Source organism: Schistocerca cancellata, chromosome 4 (assembly GCF_023864275.1).
Source record: "Schistocerca cancellata isolate TAMUIC-IGC-003103 chromosome 4, iqSchCanc2.1, whole genome shotgun sequence".
Taxonomy (NCBI): Eukaryota; Metazoa; Arthropoda; class Insecta; order Orthoptera; family Acrididae; genus Schistocerca; species Schistocerca cancellata.
Genome location: NC_064629.1, coordinates 867,954,872 through 867,971,433, shown reverse-complemented (window position 1 = coordinate 867,971,433; position 16,562 = coordinate 867,954,872). Strand labels below are relative to the sequence as shown.

Genomic DNA, 16,562 nt, shown 5'->3' with positions numbered 1-16,562 from the left:
ATGACATAGACCGAACATCAACTTTGTCAGGCTGTATTAAGGAAAATTCTGGATTACAAAAGCAGCCTTTTCACGTCACATATTTCTCTTCTTAGTTATTCGAAATGTCTAACAAGCGGAAAGGTACATTAATGAGGATGAATTAGTCGTATTACTGATTCAAATGTGCATTCAAGGCCAGAAAAACGATCTAAAATGTCTTCCTGACGTTGGGTTACTCAAGAAAGCATTGTAACATTTTCTATCTAAAACAAATGTTGCGTGCACACAACACAAATTAAGAACAAGTGGCAATTGTAAACAGTAGTCTGCTAATGTTTTGGGGCATCTAACATGGCGGCGCCGGCTTCAAAGCAACGTACAGCGTCTGTAGCGCCATCTCCCCTTATTACACCTCCATACGGCACACAGTATCATGTTAGACTGTGATATCGCCTGTGATTAATTTATTGATTTTCTCGATTAAGTGAAAAATGAAAGATCTATGGTGGGAGTGTCACGTAGTAGCAATATCTTTGTTTTGTGCAAAGGCAATTGGATGGAATCGCGTTTACATCAAGCCGATGGAGTTGTCATTCTGTGTCTGAAAATGTAAATATTTGTGATAAACAAATGCGACTATGGATTTTTTCATATTATGGCATTGAACACTCATGCTGATGACTGCACAACACTTCATACGTGGTACTTCAACACTTTTAAATGGATCCCTGTGCTCTTCATATTTACGATCGTCGTGCATGCGACTGGTTGTATTATGCACACGTACTTCTGATGTGTATATGTGAGTATAAGTTTCATTGTGATGATAGCTTGTTAGCTTAGCTACCGACCTAATAGGTTTTCAAATATCCATTTTTAGAGTTCTTACTGTACATGTTTGTTGTAATTTTAAGTGAAACTATGCGGCAATAGTCATGTTATGACGTTTAGTATTTTCAAACGTTAATCGTGAGTGTATTCCAACAAATTTGAGATAGTAATTCGTAATTTTCAGTAACTGCGTTGCTCCAACATCTTTATGCGCCCTCTTAAACAAAAATCATATTAAGAATGTCACAATGGCATTCTGCTTGAACATGGTCACAATGGCAGTCTGCGAGAACATGGTATTTGTAATACTTTCATTCTACTGCCTTACTTAGACTTTGTTCCACCAGTGCTAAGTAGCACATCTGGCTACAGGTTTCCTTAAGCTGCCAGGATGTCTTCTACTTCCGCATCCATCCATCCATCCATCCATTCGTTTCTACAACAGTCCTGATTAGCGGATTCTTCCATCTGTTGTACGTGATATGCCCAGAAAACTTCAATATTCTTTCAGCAACTGTTCCGTGAAGGCTGTTGCATCATTACTGATGACTTCATTATTTGAAACTTGGTTGCTATAACAGATTTTCAGAATTGTGCCCAACCATCATTGGTGAAAAACATTGAGCTTGTGTGCTGATATGATCGACATTTTCCAGGTCTCACGTGTGAAAATGGCCATAGAGAGGTACCGTCGAAACTTTGTGGTCATACTTATGGGGTCTAATAGTCATGTGTATCACATTCATTGGAAGACTGCAAAAGCATTAATAATTCTGCTTCTGATGTCTGCATCTACATCCCCGTTGTTACAGATAAGGCTGCTGAGATACGGAAATCACTGTACTGTTTAAAATTTGTTTACACTCCATAAAAGATGGAAACATGTTTTGAACAACATTCATGGTGTTGTGTATTCAGTTTAGCTCAAATTCTCAACTTTCTCTGTTCATGACATCTTTTGGTGGTATAGATTGTCAGTGTATTATTGTCTGTGATGTAAATCACACACTGAAAGTTATCTTGAGCTAATTATGTACGTTTCTGCTTTGGAGACTTGGCAGGGAACTTTGCTCACCTAATTAAGTTGTGGAGCCTTTTTCAGCCCAAGAATATGTATAATAAATACTCTACTGTAACATGCATTTGTAAAGTGATATGTGATTCCATAGTGGTGTTGAGTCTCTGTAACATTGCACTGTGTGACAATAACAGTTGTGTCAACAACAGAAGGGTGAGTCCATATGAAGTGAACCAATAAGGGTTGCTTAACCATTTATGAGTTCTGTGATGGCTTTTTTATTTGTTGATATACAGTAAATAGCTAGTTCAAAACAGCTTTTAAAATTTATTATCTTGAGCCTTTTCAGAGAGGCAGATATGTCTGTTGAGCTGCGGGGGCACATTTGAGGCTTTATAGACATTTATGATAAATTAAGTATCTTCAGACAGGGTAATGTTACAGGAATGAAACACACCATTTTTATCGGAACATTCTTTCTATAATTAAAGTCCAAAAACAATAGCATTAAACTAATCCTAGTTCAAGAAAATGGGTACCAAACTTTTAAATCACGATTGAATAAAATACTATTTTCAAGGGTTAAAATTTCAGTGAAGGAGTAAAACACCACAGCTAATATTCATAGCACAATCAAATATGTTACACACCATAACACTGACAGAGTACCAAGTGTAAAATAAATCTCCCTCATTTTTTAAAAAATCTTAAAAACAGGATTATTTTTCACATATATTAACATATAAGAAATCATAGAAATCAAAAATGGTCAAGCAATCCTTACTATTGTACTTCATATGGATTGACTCAAAAGTGTCAAATCATTTTTAATTTTCAGTTAAACAGAATATTTAAAGTTTCTCAATGGTCCAGAATATTTCATGATTCTTGCAGCGTTTCTTCACACACTTTATTAGAGAAATAGGAGCCTTGTCATTAATATATCCATTGGTCGTCTAAGGATCTGTCTCTCTTGTCAGCTTATTACTTTTCTCATGTTCTACATTTATGCTTCAGGTTCATCTTCTGTCAGTGGCTTCACCTTTGTTGTATTTACTTAGCTCTGGAATGTTTGTAATTTCTTCATTCTCATTTCTAATTGTACATCTTGCTGTATCAGCCCTATTTAACTTGCCCTGTTGCAGGAACAGGTAGATGGAGGTAATTGAAAGTAAAGGAATAAACAGGAAATTTGATAGTGTGCATAATAATTTGATACTTGCTGGTCACAGCTATTGTGAAATACACTGCTGTGTTTATATGTAGAACTATTATTTTTATCCTGTGTGACAATGACTGACTGTGTAATTATTCACAATTTTGTCTGTGCAACAGAATTTCATAGGGATTTGTCTGTAGCAATTTTGTGCATTTCGTGTGCAGCTCCAGTTTTAATTTTTTAAAAAAAGTGGAAGAGGGGGCGAGGAGTAAGATTAGAGTTTAATATCCTGTTGTTTGTATGGTTCTAAGAGGCAGGAATGAGGATCAACCAAAAATTGCGATTCCACCGGTCTGCTTTGATCCGGGGCGTAATTGTAGTGTGACATAATGGCACTGTGTCTTTGAGTTGGATAGTGTTTGTATACGGCTTGTTGTAGTATTCGGTTGTGCTTTCGTGTTGGATGTATATGTTTCAAAGTTGTTCATTAGGTGTGTTACTGAGTCGTTTGATGTTGTAAGTTGAGTTTATCAGGTTGTTACTGGAAGAGTTTGTTCTGGTTTGCTAGTGAGTTACTTAGATTTTTTATATTGTAGGTGATGGATTCCTGTTTGAGTTCGGAACTGTTCGTGCCATGGTGTTTCTTATTTATTTATATTTATTTCTTCTTCTTCTTCTTCTTCTTTTGTCAGTTGTGTATATGACACAGATATATGGGTCATTGCTTCTAGCAGTGGACATAGATATCTTTTCTTGTAGCAGTTCACGGCAAGGGGCGGTACTACGTTGCAGGTTCATGAACCAGCTACTTGTGTCATCTAGAGCCTCATGTCTGAGGATGGTCCCATAGATCAAAACTGGTTACCAGTATAAAAAATAAATAATTTATTGTAATTTGAACTGCTTTTTATTATTTTTTTTAATTGAAATTATTTTCCAGAGTCCTTTTTGTCTAATATTTTTTTTATTAAAATTCAAAAGTAACTTCCATATCTAATTTCTTTATTTCATTTATTTTATAATCTATCATCTAAAAAGCATGAATCTTAAACATTCGAAATACTTTACTGATGCTGCATATTGAAGGTACTAAACATCCTGAAAACAGCACCACACCAAAGTGGTTCTGAAATTTCTCATCTTTTTTATCATATCATTGACCTATGTGAACAAATAAAAATGAGGAATTAAACAAAGTTGGAATTAGTAAAAGGCTATATTATTCTAAATAACCTTTACATAGACCTTCCAAATCATCAAAGTCTTTGGAACAATGTGGAAGGTTGCAGGTAATTCCAGAATGTATCAGAATATTATAGAACAGTCTGGAAAATACCAGAAGCAAAAATTCATAGAACTATTTAATATGATGAGTTGATTTTATGGTTGAAATTAAATATTTTTAAGTAATTTCAGAATATAACCGCATCTTCTAGAACAGCCTGAAATCATCCATATAATTCTGTGTGTTTCGGCTAGAAGATAAAAGTGAAGATGTAGGTGTCAACAATTTAGTTGTCAACAGGCAAACAAACACAACATTTCAGTTTGTTGTCAAACAGTACCAGTAAGCTTTTCTGAAAATGACGGTGGTTGAATTTTAGGGCTTTTTCTGGGAAGGATTGTGTTTTTAGGGTGTTTTGTAGGAAAGATTGTGTTAGAAGTGTATTCTGAATGGGGTCACAGGAGAGCAACGTGTGCTGATTAATTACATATCCATAAAAGAATGATGTAGATGGATGTCAGGAACTAGACTTTCTTCAGGTTGGGAATGTGTGTGCTCATTTCAAGACTATTTGAAAGTTAAAATGTTTACAGTGGTGACTTAATCTGTTTTTAAATGCTTTGACAGAGTATCAGTGACAGTGAGCAGACAAGAAGTAGACTCCTGTGATGTGGATGATACAGATTTCATGTCTGCACAAGAATTACATTCCCCGAACCAGTGATTATAGAGATTGGTGTTACCTCTGTTAAGAAACCATGGTCAGTTAAGTCATAATGTGTATCCATTAAGGAAACAGAATTTACTTAATCTGTAGAGATGACATCAAAATGAAACCGACCTAGCTCTTCAGAAGAAGATGAACCACAAGAAGCTTGCGCAACTTTTCAGGGATTCACATCAAACACGACGTTAGCTGACAACATAGTTTTTCATGACAATGTTCTTGGATGAATAAATAAATAAATAATGTTCCGCTGATTTCTTGCTGCATCAATGAAAATGAATGAGTTCTTACTGTTACCCAGTGTCCCTTGCAAAGAAAAATATTTTTTATGCCATTCCATCTGTGTACATGGTGGACAAATCTAGGTGCGTGATAACTGCAAAGGAATGTTTGGAGAACCAGATCCTTACTATGGTCATCCTGTTAACAAAACAAATGTTCAAACTGCATAGCCATATTAAGTGAATGGTACTATTTTGGCCAGAGTGCCAACAAAAATGACATTGGAACAATTGCAGGAGAAAAGGTGGTAAAAGTTAAAAGATACATGACCCACAAAGAAAATTTTGTCATATATAAGAAGGGACATTCAGTATTCCACATTGGAATATAAAAATCTTATGCACTACAAATTAAATTGGTAGCTTGGATCTATCTATGTGTGGATTGTGCAAATTTTGAACTTTGAAGAATTTGTTTCAAATTGTCACATATAACATCTCAGTTGGATGTGGGAAGCCATTAGTCTTATGTAATGTACTATAGAATAAGAGACTTTGTTTCAAGAGTGTAGTGATTGCCCTGGACTCACCTTAAAAACATTTTGTCAGGAAAACATAACAGATTACTCTTCTGAAGTTACATGTATAGTATGGGACGAGAATAAACTTGCTATGAACACTGTTGTCATTGATACCTTCTTTGGTGAACTGAAAATGGACAGTGAAAGCAGTAACACACAAACATCTGAAGAAATTGCAGCAGCAACAGCATATTGCAGAAGTGATGGGACATAGTGAGGCTTAACAGTTGTGTTTAGTGCTTCACTATGATTTTGCTGAGTAGCGGTCTGTGATTATGCCATAGGAAGTACAGGGGTATGACTGCAGTAAAGACCAAGTTTCAGTATTTACAGGCATGACATATTTTCAAATGAGCTGCATCCACAGACAGAAAATATCATAATCATTTCTTATCGTGTCCCTTACCATTTCAAAAATCAGTACTAGCTGTTTGAATTAACATAGTCAATAGTGACAGCTGTAGGATGGATAATGTATTATTGGCCGTGGCAGAGTCCTTGTATCGATGTAGGAGGTCTACTGAAGTACAGTGCTATGAAACATAATCTTTCCTGCTGAGTCCAGCTGTAATTCAGAATGCTGAGGATTTTACATGAGTGGTAAAGTCATAGGCCCAACACATCAACAGCCATCATCCTGTTGCCAAAAGAGCGCCTTGAAGAATTCTGCCAACAAAAAATAGAAGGATGGTCCAACCAGTCTACCTGGGAACAAAAATTCAGAAGAAACACTTCTGGATTCAAAGAAATGGTGACTGAACGCATGTTGCACAAACTTTAAGGAGCAGGAAATAAGAAAATTCGATTTGTCCAACCAGGATCTCAGAAACAACTGAAGATTGTTCACATTCACAACCTACAAAGATGGATTTCTTTGACCTGTGTGTATCATTGTGATTGGTGATTTGCAGAAGTTATAGATATCAGTTAAGAGTTAACTGAAATCATCATGAACTTTAAGCTACTATGGAGACCAAGTGCTGTATGTAGATTTGAAGGTGCCAGACAGCAACGATACCTCCAGTGCTCACTTCCACTCCATGGCATTTTGAAGATTTTACTTACCCCAGTTCCTGTTGGTGCCACAGGAAAGCGTCACTGAGTGTCAAAGGAAAATACTGACTCAGTTGAACACATGTTTACTGTATTGAATTGCTGATTTCAATTTTAAATGCAGTGCACAGAAGTGTTGTTGTTTGGAACCTAAATGTTTTAGGATGTCAATATATATTTTGGAAATTTTTATGTTGTTTGAAAACTGTCTAGTGAATATCATTAAGAAGAATTAAAATGCTATGTCAAAGAAGACTAGGTTTTGATTTCATGGTATCAATATACTAGAAAACAGTAGTGGATATTTAAAAACCTTTTATTAAACTGAAAAGTGGAAGTTTTCCTTTTTAAGGAATACTGTACTATGTGGTACTGATAAACATTAAAAAAGACTAATTTATTATGATTGGCAAAAAATGTTTTTTTTTTAATTCTAATTAAATATGTGGACACCTATAGCAGATGATCTTGGACACACATTTCTCAACCAAGGATACTGTCTTAATGATAAAATTGTTATATGTCAAATTTAAAAGTCTCGAACCATTCCAGAGATGGAGCATTTTAAAATTTTTTGCACATGATGAATGTTTCCAGATTTGCCAGTTTTGGCAGCTTGTATCTCGGATCAGCAGTTTCTCCCCCCCACTCCCCCAAAAAAGTAAATAAATAATATGAGCTTATAATGTTGGCCTGAATTTTAACGTATCTCAAATCCAATAACGTGAGACTGTGAAGGGGAGATTTTTTCCTTTGCTTACATGGATTGATGTGGATTGAGCCAGCAGCATCTTCTGGGCTGCAGCATAAATAAACCGTGGAAACTTAGTAGTAATAAAAGTTTAAAACAGAACATAAAATAATTAGCCATGCACATTATGCATGATACTTACTAAGAAACATTCCGTAACTAAAATGTGCAGCATGAAACTGTGGTTCTATTATTCAGGGACCATTTATTGATTTATTCAGAGTTCTGAATCTAGGGGACACTTGGCATCTGATATCCTTGTCCATTGAACATATCAGTAGATGCAGTGTTTACCAGAATTCATGGCACAAACTTTGATTACAGTAGTACCGTAGGAAAAAATGTAATTTTTTTTCATCCATAGAATTTTCTAATTAATTACATACATATATTACTGATTCATAAGTAGCAGACAACAGGAGAATGAAATGAACTGTGAATTATTTGCGTGGATGACATACCACTGTAGAGGGGGAAAAACATTTAGGCTAGTTTTGAGTCTGCTGCTCATATATTAAATTTTGTTGCTCATGCTTTTGATTTCTTTTGGCAGATTATCAAAAACAGGCTCTCAATTTTGCATTGCAGATTTTTTTTCCGTTGAATATTAATGACTAAGCTACCTTGCAAATAATGAAAGTTACGGAATGTTGGAAAAAAAAGAATATTTTGTATCTGGCATGTGATAAAGCAGTGACTTTGTACAAATCCCACTTCCTTGAGAGCCTCTTGAGAAAAGATGTCCCGGGTTCGATTCCCGGTGGGGTCAGGGATTTTCTCTGCCTCGTGATGACTGGGTGTTGTGTGCTGTCCTTAGGTTAGTTAGGTTTAAGTAGTTCTAAGTTCTAGGGGACTGATGACCATAGATGTTAAGTCCCATAGTGCTCAGAGCCATTTGAACCATTTGAGAAAAGATGAAAGTTGTTACTGTTGTGTTCTTCAGTCTGGAAATTGGTTTGATGCAGCTCTCCATGCTAGCCTATTCTTTGCAGGCTTTTTCTTCTCTGCATAACTATCACAAACTTTATCTATTTGAACAGAAATGCCTTTCTTGCTATTGCAAGTGGACATTTGATATAGCCTCCCTATTTCAGTAATCATCAATTACCTTGCTGCCCAACTAGCAGAGCTCCTCTACATCTCTGTGTCACATCTCCCAGTCTAATTCCCTCAGCATCTTATTTAATTCAGCTACTTTTCATTACCCTTGTTTTACTTTCATTGGTGTTCATCTTAAAATGTCTATTGAAGACACTATAAATTCCATTCAACTGCTCTTCCAAGTCCTTTGCTGCCTGTGACAAAATTACAATGTCATTGGCCAACCTTAGAGTTTTTATTTTTCCTCCCTGAACTTCAATTCCATTTCCAAATTTCTCCTAGGTTTCCTTCACAGCTTGCTCAACGTACATATGAATTACACTGAGGATAGACTACAACCCTGACTCTCTCTCTTCCCACACACTGTTTCCCTTTAATCTCTGTTAACTCATAACTGCAGCCTGGTTTATGGACAAGTTGTAAATAACATTTTGGCTCTTGTATTTTATGCATGCTACCTTCAGAATTTCAAAGAGTGTATTCTGGTCAGCATTTTCTAAAGCTTTTTCTAAATTTACAAATGCTACAAACATAGGTTTGCCTTTCTTCAACCCATTGTTCAGGATAAATCATAGGGTCAGTACTTCCTTGCATGTTTTTTTTTTTCATTTCTCCAGAACCCAGACTGATCTTTCATTTTTCTGTAAATAATTTGGCTCAATAGTCTGCAGCTGTGACTTATTAAACTGTTGGTTCAGTAGTATTCACACCTGACAGCTCGTGCCTTATTTGGGATTGGAATTATTACATTCTTCGTAAGTCTGAGGGTATTACACCTGTCTCAGATATGTTGCACACCAGATGGAATAGTTTTTTCATGGCTGGTTTTCACAAGGTTTGTCACCTGAGCTCTTTTCTCCAAAGGTCTCCTTAGTTTGCCTTGGCATCTCTCTTTCCCCTGGTTATGTGTGCTTCTGCAACCTTGCCTTCTAGCCATTACTGCTATGCCATTTTGCACTTCCTGTCAATCTCATTTTTCAGACATCTCTGTTCCTTTGTGTGTGCCTCATTTGCTGCATTTTTTGCGTTTTTGCTAGTCCTCAATTAAAATATCCTCTGTGTTATCCAGGGATTTATAGTAGGCCTTGTCTTTTTGCCTATGTAATCCACTGCTGCCTTCTAGATTTCATGTCTCAAAACTACCCATTCATCTTGTGTTGTATTACTTTCCACCGTTTCAGTCTAACATTACCTAATGCTTCCTCTGAATCTCTCAACAACCTCTTATCCTTTCAATTTATCCAAGTCCCAAGCCTGTAATTTCCTACCTTTTGAATTTTTTTCAGTTCTCTGCAGTTCATAAAAAATAAATTATGATCAGAGTCCTCATCTGCCCCGGGAAACGTCTTATAGTGCAAAATCTAGTTTCAAAGGGTCTATCTTACTATTATACAATTAATCTGAAACTTTTCAGAGTCCCCTGGTCTGTTCCATATAACCTTCTTTCATGATAATTAAATGAAATGTTGTTGATTAAATTATTCTCTGTGCAAAACTCTACCCGGCAACTTCCTCTTTCATTTCTTTTCCGCAGTCCATGTTCTCTTGCTATTTTCCACCTTTTGCCTTCCATACTACTGAATTCTAATTAAATTTTCATTTCATTTAACACCTGAATAATTTCCTTTGCTCATCACACTTTCTTCCAACTATTTGTCATCTACAGAGCTAGTTGGCATATAAACTTTTGGCTTCATGTTTGTCATGTTTACAATAAGGCATTCACTGTGCTTTTCTTGGTAGTGTACCCACATTACCGTTTTATTATTCATCATCAGATCCTCTCCTGCTTTACTCTTATTTCATTTTGTATTTATAACCCTGTACTCACCTGACTAGAAGTCTTTTTCATCCTGCCACTGCAGTTCAACAATGCCCACTATATTTAATTTCAACCTGTCCATATCCCTTTTAAATTCTCTAACACACCTATTGGATTAAATGATCTAACAGTCCACATACCAACTAGAATGCCAGTTGTGTTTTTGCTAGGGAGACTATTTTAACTCCAGAATATTTCACCCAAGAGGGTGTCATCACCATTTAACCATACAGTAGAGCTGCATGCCCGGGGGGGGGACTAACAGCTGTGCTTTCCCCTTGTTTTCAGCTGTTCACAATAACAGCACAGCAAGGCTATGTAGGCTAATGTTACAAGACAGATCAATCAATCATCCAGATTGTTATCCCTGTAACTACTGCAAAGACTCCTGCAGAAACCACCCCTATATTGTGGTTGCACTTACGGTACCGTTATCTGTAATTTTGAGGCGCACAAGTCACCTCACCACAACAAGGTCCATCGTTCATGAGAGGGATGTAAGTTATCCAGTCAAATATTTTCGGGTCATGCACCATCATGCAGAGAAAGTACATCAGAGCAACATATGTATACTGGCCAGTGCTTGCAACAGAGAAATGGAACAAAACTCTCTGTCCAAATGTTGCCCATTTTGTTATGAAACGTTAGAAAAGTCTTTCTTTCTGTCCACTTCTGGTAACATATTCATGGGAAGTGATCATGAGTACTCGCTCATTCAGAAGATTGTTAATGCCTAAAAAGAAATACAGTTGGCCCCGTGCATAGAATACTGCATTTCTTGTTAATTGAAAGGTGAATTATTTTGTGTGCCTTGAAAGAGTCATCCCTGTGCTTTTGGCACGTAAAAGGCCATCTTACACCTTAGGCAATTATCCTTTTTGCATTGTCAGTATCTTTTTGTCACTAGGATAACACCAGAAATTGCATTGGCAAATATGTCACAGCTAAAACAATTGTCATCTCGGGTATGCCCAAATGACACATTGGAAATATCTTAACACTTCACAGTAAAATTTTGAAAAATTCATATAGGATACCTGTCCAGTAAAACTTCATATGTTGTCATCACAGTTATACCTCTACACTCGTACATTTAGTTGGATTGTCACACGAAGGATTATGAGAACTCTTTGGTTAGGGTAAAGATGTGCCATATTTAATACGTTCTTTGAGTGGCTGAGGAACTGCACAGGGCTGTTGTATTATTCCTTAACCTTCTATGTGAGCATGACGGATATGTCCATCCCAGCTCTGCAAATTTACAATGTGTTGGATGGATATATCTGCCTGCTGCATTCTGTGGCTAGTAGCTGATGGGAATAATGGAGTTATCAGCCTGCTGTTGAAGCTGTGGTATCAGTTGAGTTTTGTCCACTATATGGCAGCTCTCTTCAGGCGACAAAGCATATTTTGGGCTAGTTATAACACTTTCCACTCAAGCATGCATCGACAGTACGCATCCTGTGAAGCAGCTGCGAAAGCACAACTTTTTTGTCTGTGTTTCCCACTGTGTTAGTGGTCTTTTGCAATGGCGGGAAGAAGTCATTTATCAGATTCAGAGATAGAGCAGCTGCTTTTAGAAAGTGATGATAATTTCAGTGACAGTTCTGAAACTTTTCAAGATATGGATGTTGAGGCTAGTGAAGGTGACTTCGATTCAGAAACTTCTGGTGATGAGGCACAACTACAGCAGATGGTACCTAGTGCATTTGTGCATGCTAGTTCAGTTCATGATCAATATTTGTGCAATGGTAGCAGTGGTACAGTTGTGCCCCTAAAACAGTATGCTATGACAAGTTGTATTGTGTGTTACATGCATGATGCTTCGTGCAAAGTAATAGCTGAACAGATAAACTTATATGCACAACAGTTCATAGCTTCTCTTCAACAATTTAGCAGCCCACTCCATGGATTGTTGTTGGCAGGATACTACAGGGGATGAGGTAAAAACATTTATTGGAATGTTTATACTTCAAGGAACTTTTCACAAACCAGAACACAAGACATAATTTTCAGAAAGAGAATTAGGTGACATACCCTTCTTCAGAAAATTGATGAGTGAAAAGCGGTTTCATTTTTTATTGACATTCCTTGACTTTGCTGACAGTGCCTTGTATGATCCACAAGGCACTGTCAACAGAAAACCATTCAAAATTCACATGATTATAGAGCATCTGCAGTATAAATTCAGATAATTACACATTCCAGAAAGGAACATCACCATTGATGAATTGTTGTTTTTTTGGAAAGGATGGCTTGAATGGAGTCAAAGTGTGGCAGATCCGGAGTCAAATTTTATGAACTTTGTGAAAGCAGCTCTAGGTATGCATAGCACTTCGTTATATTGATATAAAATGAAATCATACTGTTGCCTAGTGCCAGGAGGAACGAACTGTTGATCATACAGCTGCTGAGTGATCTCAGTAGTAGCTTCTAAAATGGATCATTGACAGTGAGTGTTACTTGTATCATATTCTTGTTGTTGTAGAAATTACAAGCTAGGAAGATGACATATAAACACAAATGTGTTGCTCTAACCATCAGAAAGTTTGTTGTTGTTGTTGTGGTCTTCAGTCCTGAGACTGGTTTGATGCAGCTCTCCATGCTACCCTATCCTGTGCAAGTTTCTTCATCTCCCAGTATCTACTGCAACCTACTTCCTTCTGAATCTGCTTAGTGTATTCATCTCTTGGTCTCCCTCTACGATTTTACCCTCCACGCTGCCCTCCAATGCTAAATTTGTGATCCCTTGATGCCTCAGAACATGTCCTACCAACCGGTCCCTTCTTCTCGTCAAGTTGTGCCACAAGCTCCTCTTCTCCCCAATTCTATTCAGTACCTCCTCATTAGTTATGTGATCTACCCATCTAATCTTCAGCATTCTTCTGTAGCACCACATTTCGAAAACTTCTATTCTCTTCATGTCCAAACTATTTATCGTCCATGATTCACTTCCATACATGGCTACACTCCACACAAATACTTTCAGAAACGACTTCCTGACACTTAAATCTATACTCGATGTTAACAAATTTCTCTTCTTCAGAAACGCTTTCCTTGCCATTGCCAGTCTACATTTTATATCTTCTCTACTTGATTAAATATTTTTAGGGATTTGAGAAATTGTTGTTCAAGGTGAGAAACTTAGTCCTAACAAAGATACTGCTGATGCTTTTTATGATGAATTCCTCAGTTATATCAGATAGAACAGTTCTCTTTGAGAACAGATTTGCATCACTATTGAAATTGGACTATACTGAAGGTCATCCTCATACAAACATGCTACCTGGCATAAGCCTAGTACAGAAAGCCTGACTGTTCTTTTCTGCAGCAGTTCAATGGGTGCATGCAAATCAAAAATGCTGTGCGCATTCACTGGAATAACAAACTTGCCAATATATTGCAAACATCATGAAAGAGCCCAAATGAGCAGTACTGTCCTCAGATATTTATTCTGTTCTGCATTTGTTCCTTCTGCACATATGTATTTTGAGTGGAAAGGTTTATCTGCAAGAGTTATTCTTTCCATGGACAATGCACATTGTCACCCTGCAGAAGATGTACATCTTTCAGATGACGGATTGATTTCTGAGAGGTGCCTCCAATCTAATGTTGTGTCGCTTAGAGCCAGTGGATCTAGTTCCTTGGAGAAATCCGTGATAAACACTATGCTGGCTTATAATATATTTATTCACAACTGATTTCGATCTTTGATCATCTTCACAGTGGAAAAATATTGTGACAACTTCACATTTCATCCATGCTATTTAACAGGAAGGATGCCATAGCTGACTTGGAAATATCAGAAAAAGATACTTCACACCATAATACCAGCTTAAGCAAACAGAAAACATGGAAAAATGAAACCATGTGTTAGCAGTAAGTCCACAGCACCATTTCTCAGGCACGACAACATCCAGTAGGTTAACTCACAAGTCTTGACGTGTGTGTTAAGTATTAATTTTCACCTTTTCTGAGTATTTAAAATAAGTACTGTCTTGTGATTGAAAGATTTTATCTGTGTAAAAAACATTCGTTTATGCATAATGGGAGTAGATAAATTCTGCTTTACAGTAAAATGGATGTTAAAAATTCATAACCTAAAAGTTGAGTTACACCAGACATATTTTGTAGCCTAAAGTAGGCATAGGGCCCAAAGGGCCCAAAGCCATTAACTAAAAAGCCTAAAAAAAGAAAATAAAGCCAAAGCACAGGCCTGTTTTAACAAATACTGACACGCACTTTTCCATAATTTTGTTAGGGTTAGTAATAGCTGCGAGATCCCCCCCCTCACCTCCCCCCCCCCCCTTCCCTCCCACCTCTATATACCGGGTGATCAAAAAGTCAGTATAAATTTGAAAACTGAATAAATCACGGAATAATGTAGATAGAGAGGTACAAATTGACACACGTGCTTGGAATGACATGGAGTTTTATTAGAACCAAAAAAATACAAAAGTTCAAAAAATGTCCGACAGATGGTGCTTCATCTGATCAGAATAGCAATAATTAGCATAACAAAAATATGCTCAATATGTCCACCATCATTCCTCAACAATAGCTGTAGTTAAGGAATAATGTTGTGAACAGCACTGTAAAGCATGTCCGGAGTTATGGTGGGGCATTGGTGTCGGATGTTGTCTTTCAGCATCCCTAGAGATGTTGGTCGATCACAATACACTTGCAACTTAAGGTAACCCCAAAGCTAATCATCGCACGGACTGAGGTCTGGGGACCTGGGAGGCGAAGCATGACGAAAGTGGCGGCTGAGCACACGAGCATCACCAAACGACGCACGCAAGAGATCTTTCATGCGTCTAGCAATTTTTTTTTTTTTTTTTTTTTTTTTTTTTTGTTCTAATAAAACCCCATGTCATTCCAAGCATGTGTGTCAATTTTTACCTCTCTATCTACATTATTCTGTGGTTTATTAAGTTTTCAAATTTGTACTGATTTTTTGATCACCTGGTATTAGTATCAGGATAGCTGGATGGAAGATGATAAGATGACGTAATTGAACTGGATAAAAAAGTACCATTGCAGGTGTACATAAACACTGTCAAAAGAGGAAAATAAATGACAGTAGAAAAACAGAGAAAGTAATTATGGGCAGTCTTACACAACAAGAAAGGGAAAAATGGCTGCATAAAAATCATTCAGCAACCATAATTGAAACTGAAGAAAGAAATATTTTCGTAACATTTCAGAGCAAGGATGAATAAATATGCCTGAATCTTTCGAAAAATAGGGTCTCTCTCTCTGCTCAGAATGGATTGTTATGTGGCCTAATGAAACAGAAAACATCACATTAACAAATTTCAGTAAAAATAAAAAATCGGAGAGAACATTTTTCACGGGACCATATACGGAAGAAGAGAAATAACTGGTAAAAAATACATCTGGCAAACACTCAAAATCTCTGGTAAAATGATCAGAACCATAAAAAGGTAAAACATGGAGAGCCTCCAGATAGATAAATGAAGCAAAAAATTTTCTGATAATATAAGTCCAGAGAAAAACAAAATGTTGATAGTACATCATTCCTGTATTATTAAAAATGTTATACTAGATCCCACAACCCAAACAGAATATATTTATCAGAATATTTGAACATTCGACTGCTATATAATTTGTACAAAGAACATGTTGAAAGTTTTGGAATAGAGCCAGTTGCAAGACACATTTATCATAGAACTTTGAACAACAAATTCAGCTTGCTTTTCCATGCTCCTCACAAGGATATTTTTGTACAGCTTGATACTTTTTCTGATAAACTCAAACATTCAATAGATGACCAGGAAAAGGTAAAGTTTCAGCAGGACCATGAATTGCAATTATGCACAGCTGAAAAAGCTTGCAAGTCATTGAAAATGTATTTGAAAAGTCAGTTTCTGGTAGGACCTACTACGTCTCCCTTTTAATTTAGGACATTTTTATAGACCGCAACAAACGTCACAAAACGTTTCAGGGAAGGTCTTGAGTACATAGGAAATAAATATCCAAATTATCCATTAGTTATAGGTGGAGACTTTAATCTGGTATCCATTGACTGGGAAAATTACACGTTTATCACAGGTGCAGAAGCAAAGAC

General features: G+C 36.8%; 1 long non-coding RNA gene across 2 annotated transcripts in view; it reads left to right on the top strand.

Annotated features, from left to right (window-relative positions):
- Window positions 1-350: 350 nt before the first annotated feature.
- Window positions 351-16,562, top strand: part of LOC126185009 (uncharacterized) — an 80,582-nt gene continuing 64,370 nt past the window's right edge. The window contains exon 1 of one of the 2 annotated variants that reach the window (XR_007536928.1): window positions 351-784. This is a non-coding gene — a long non-coding RNA (uncharacterized LOC126185009). The remainder of the gene's footprint in view (window positions 785-16,562) is intronic. The other variant, XR_007536927.1, reaches the window with a different exon arrangement.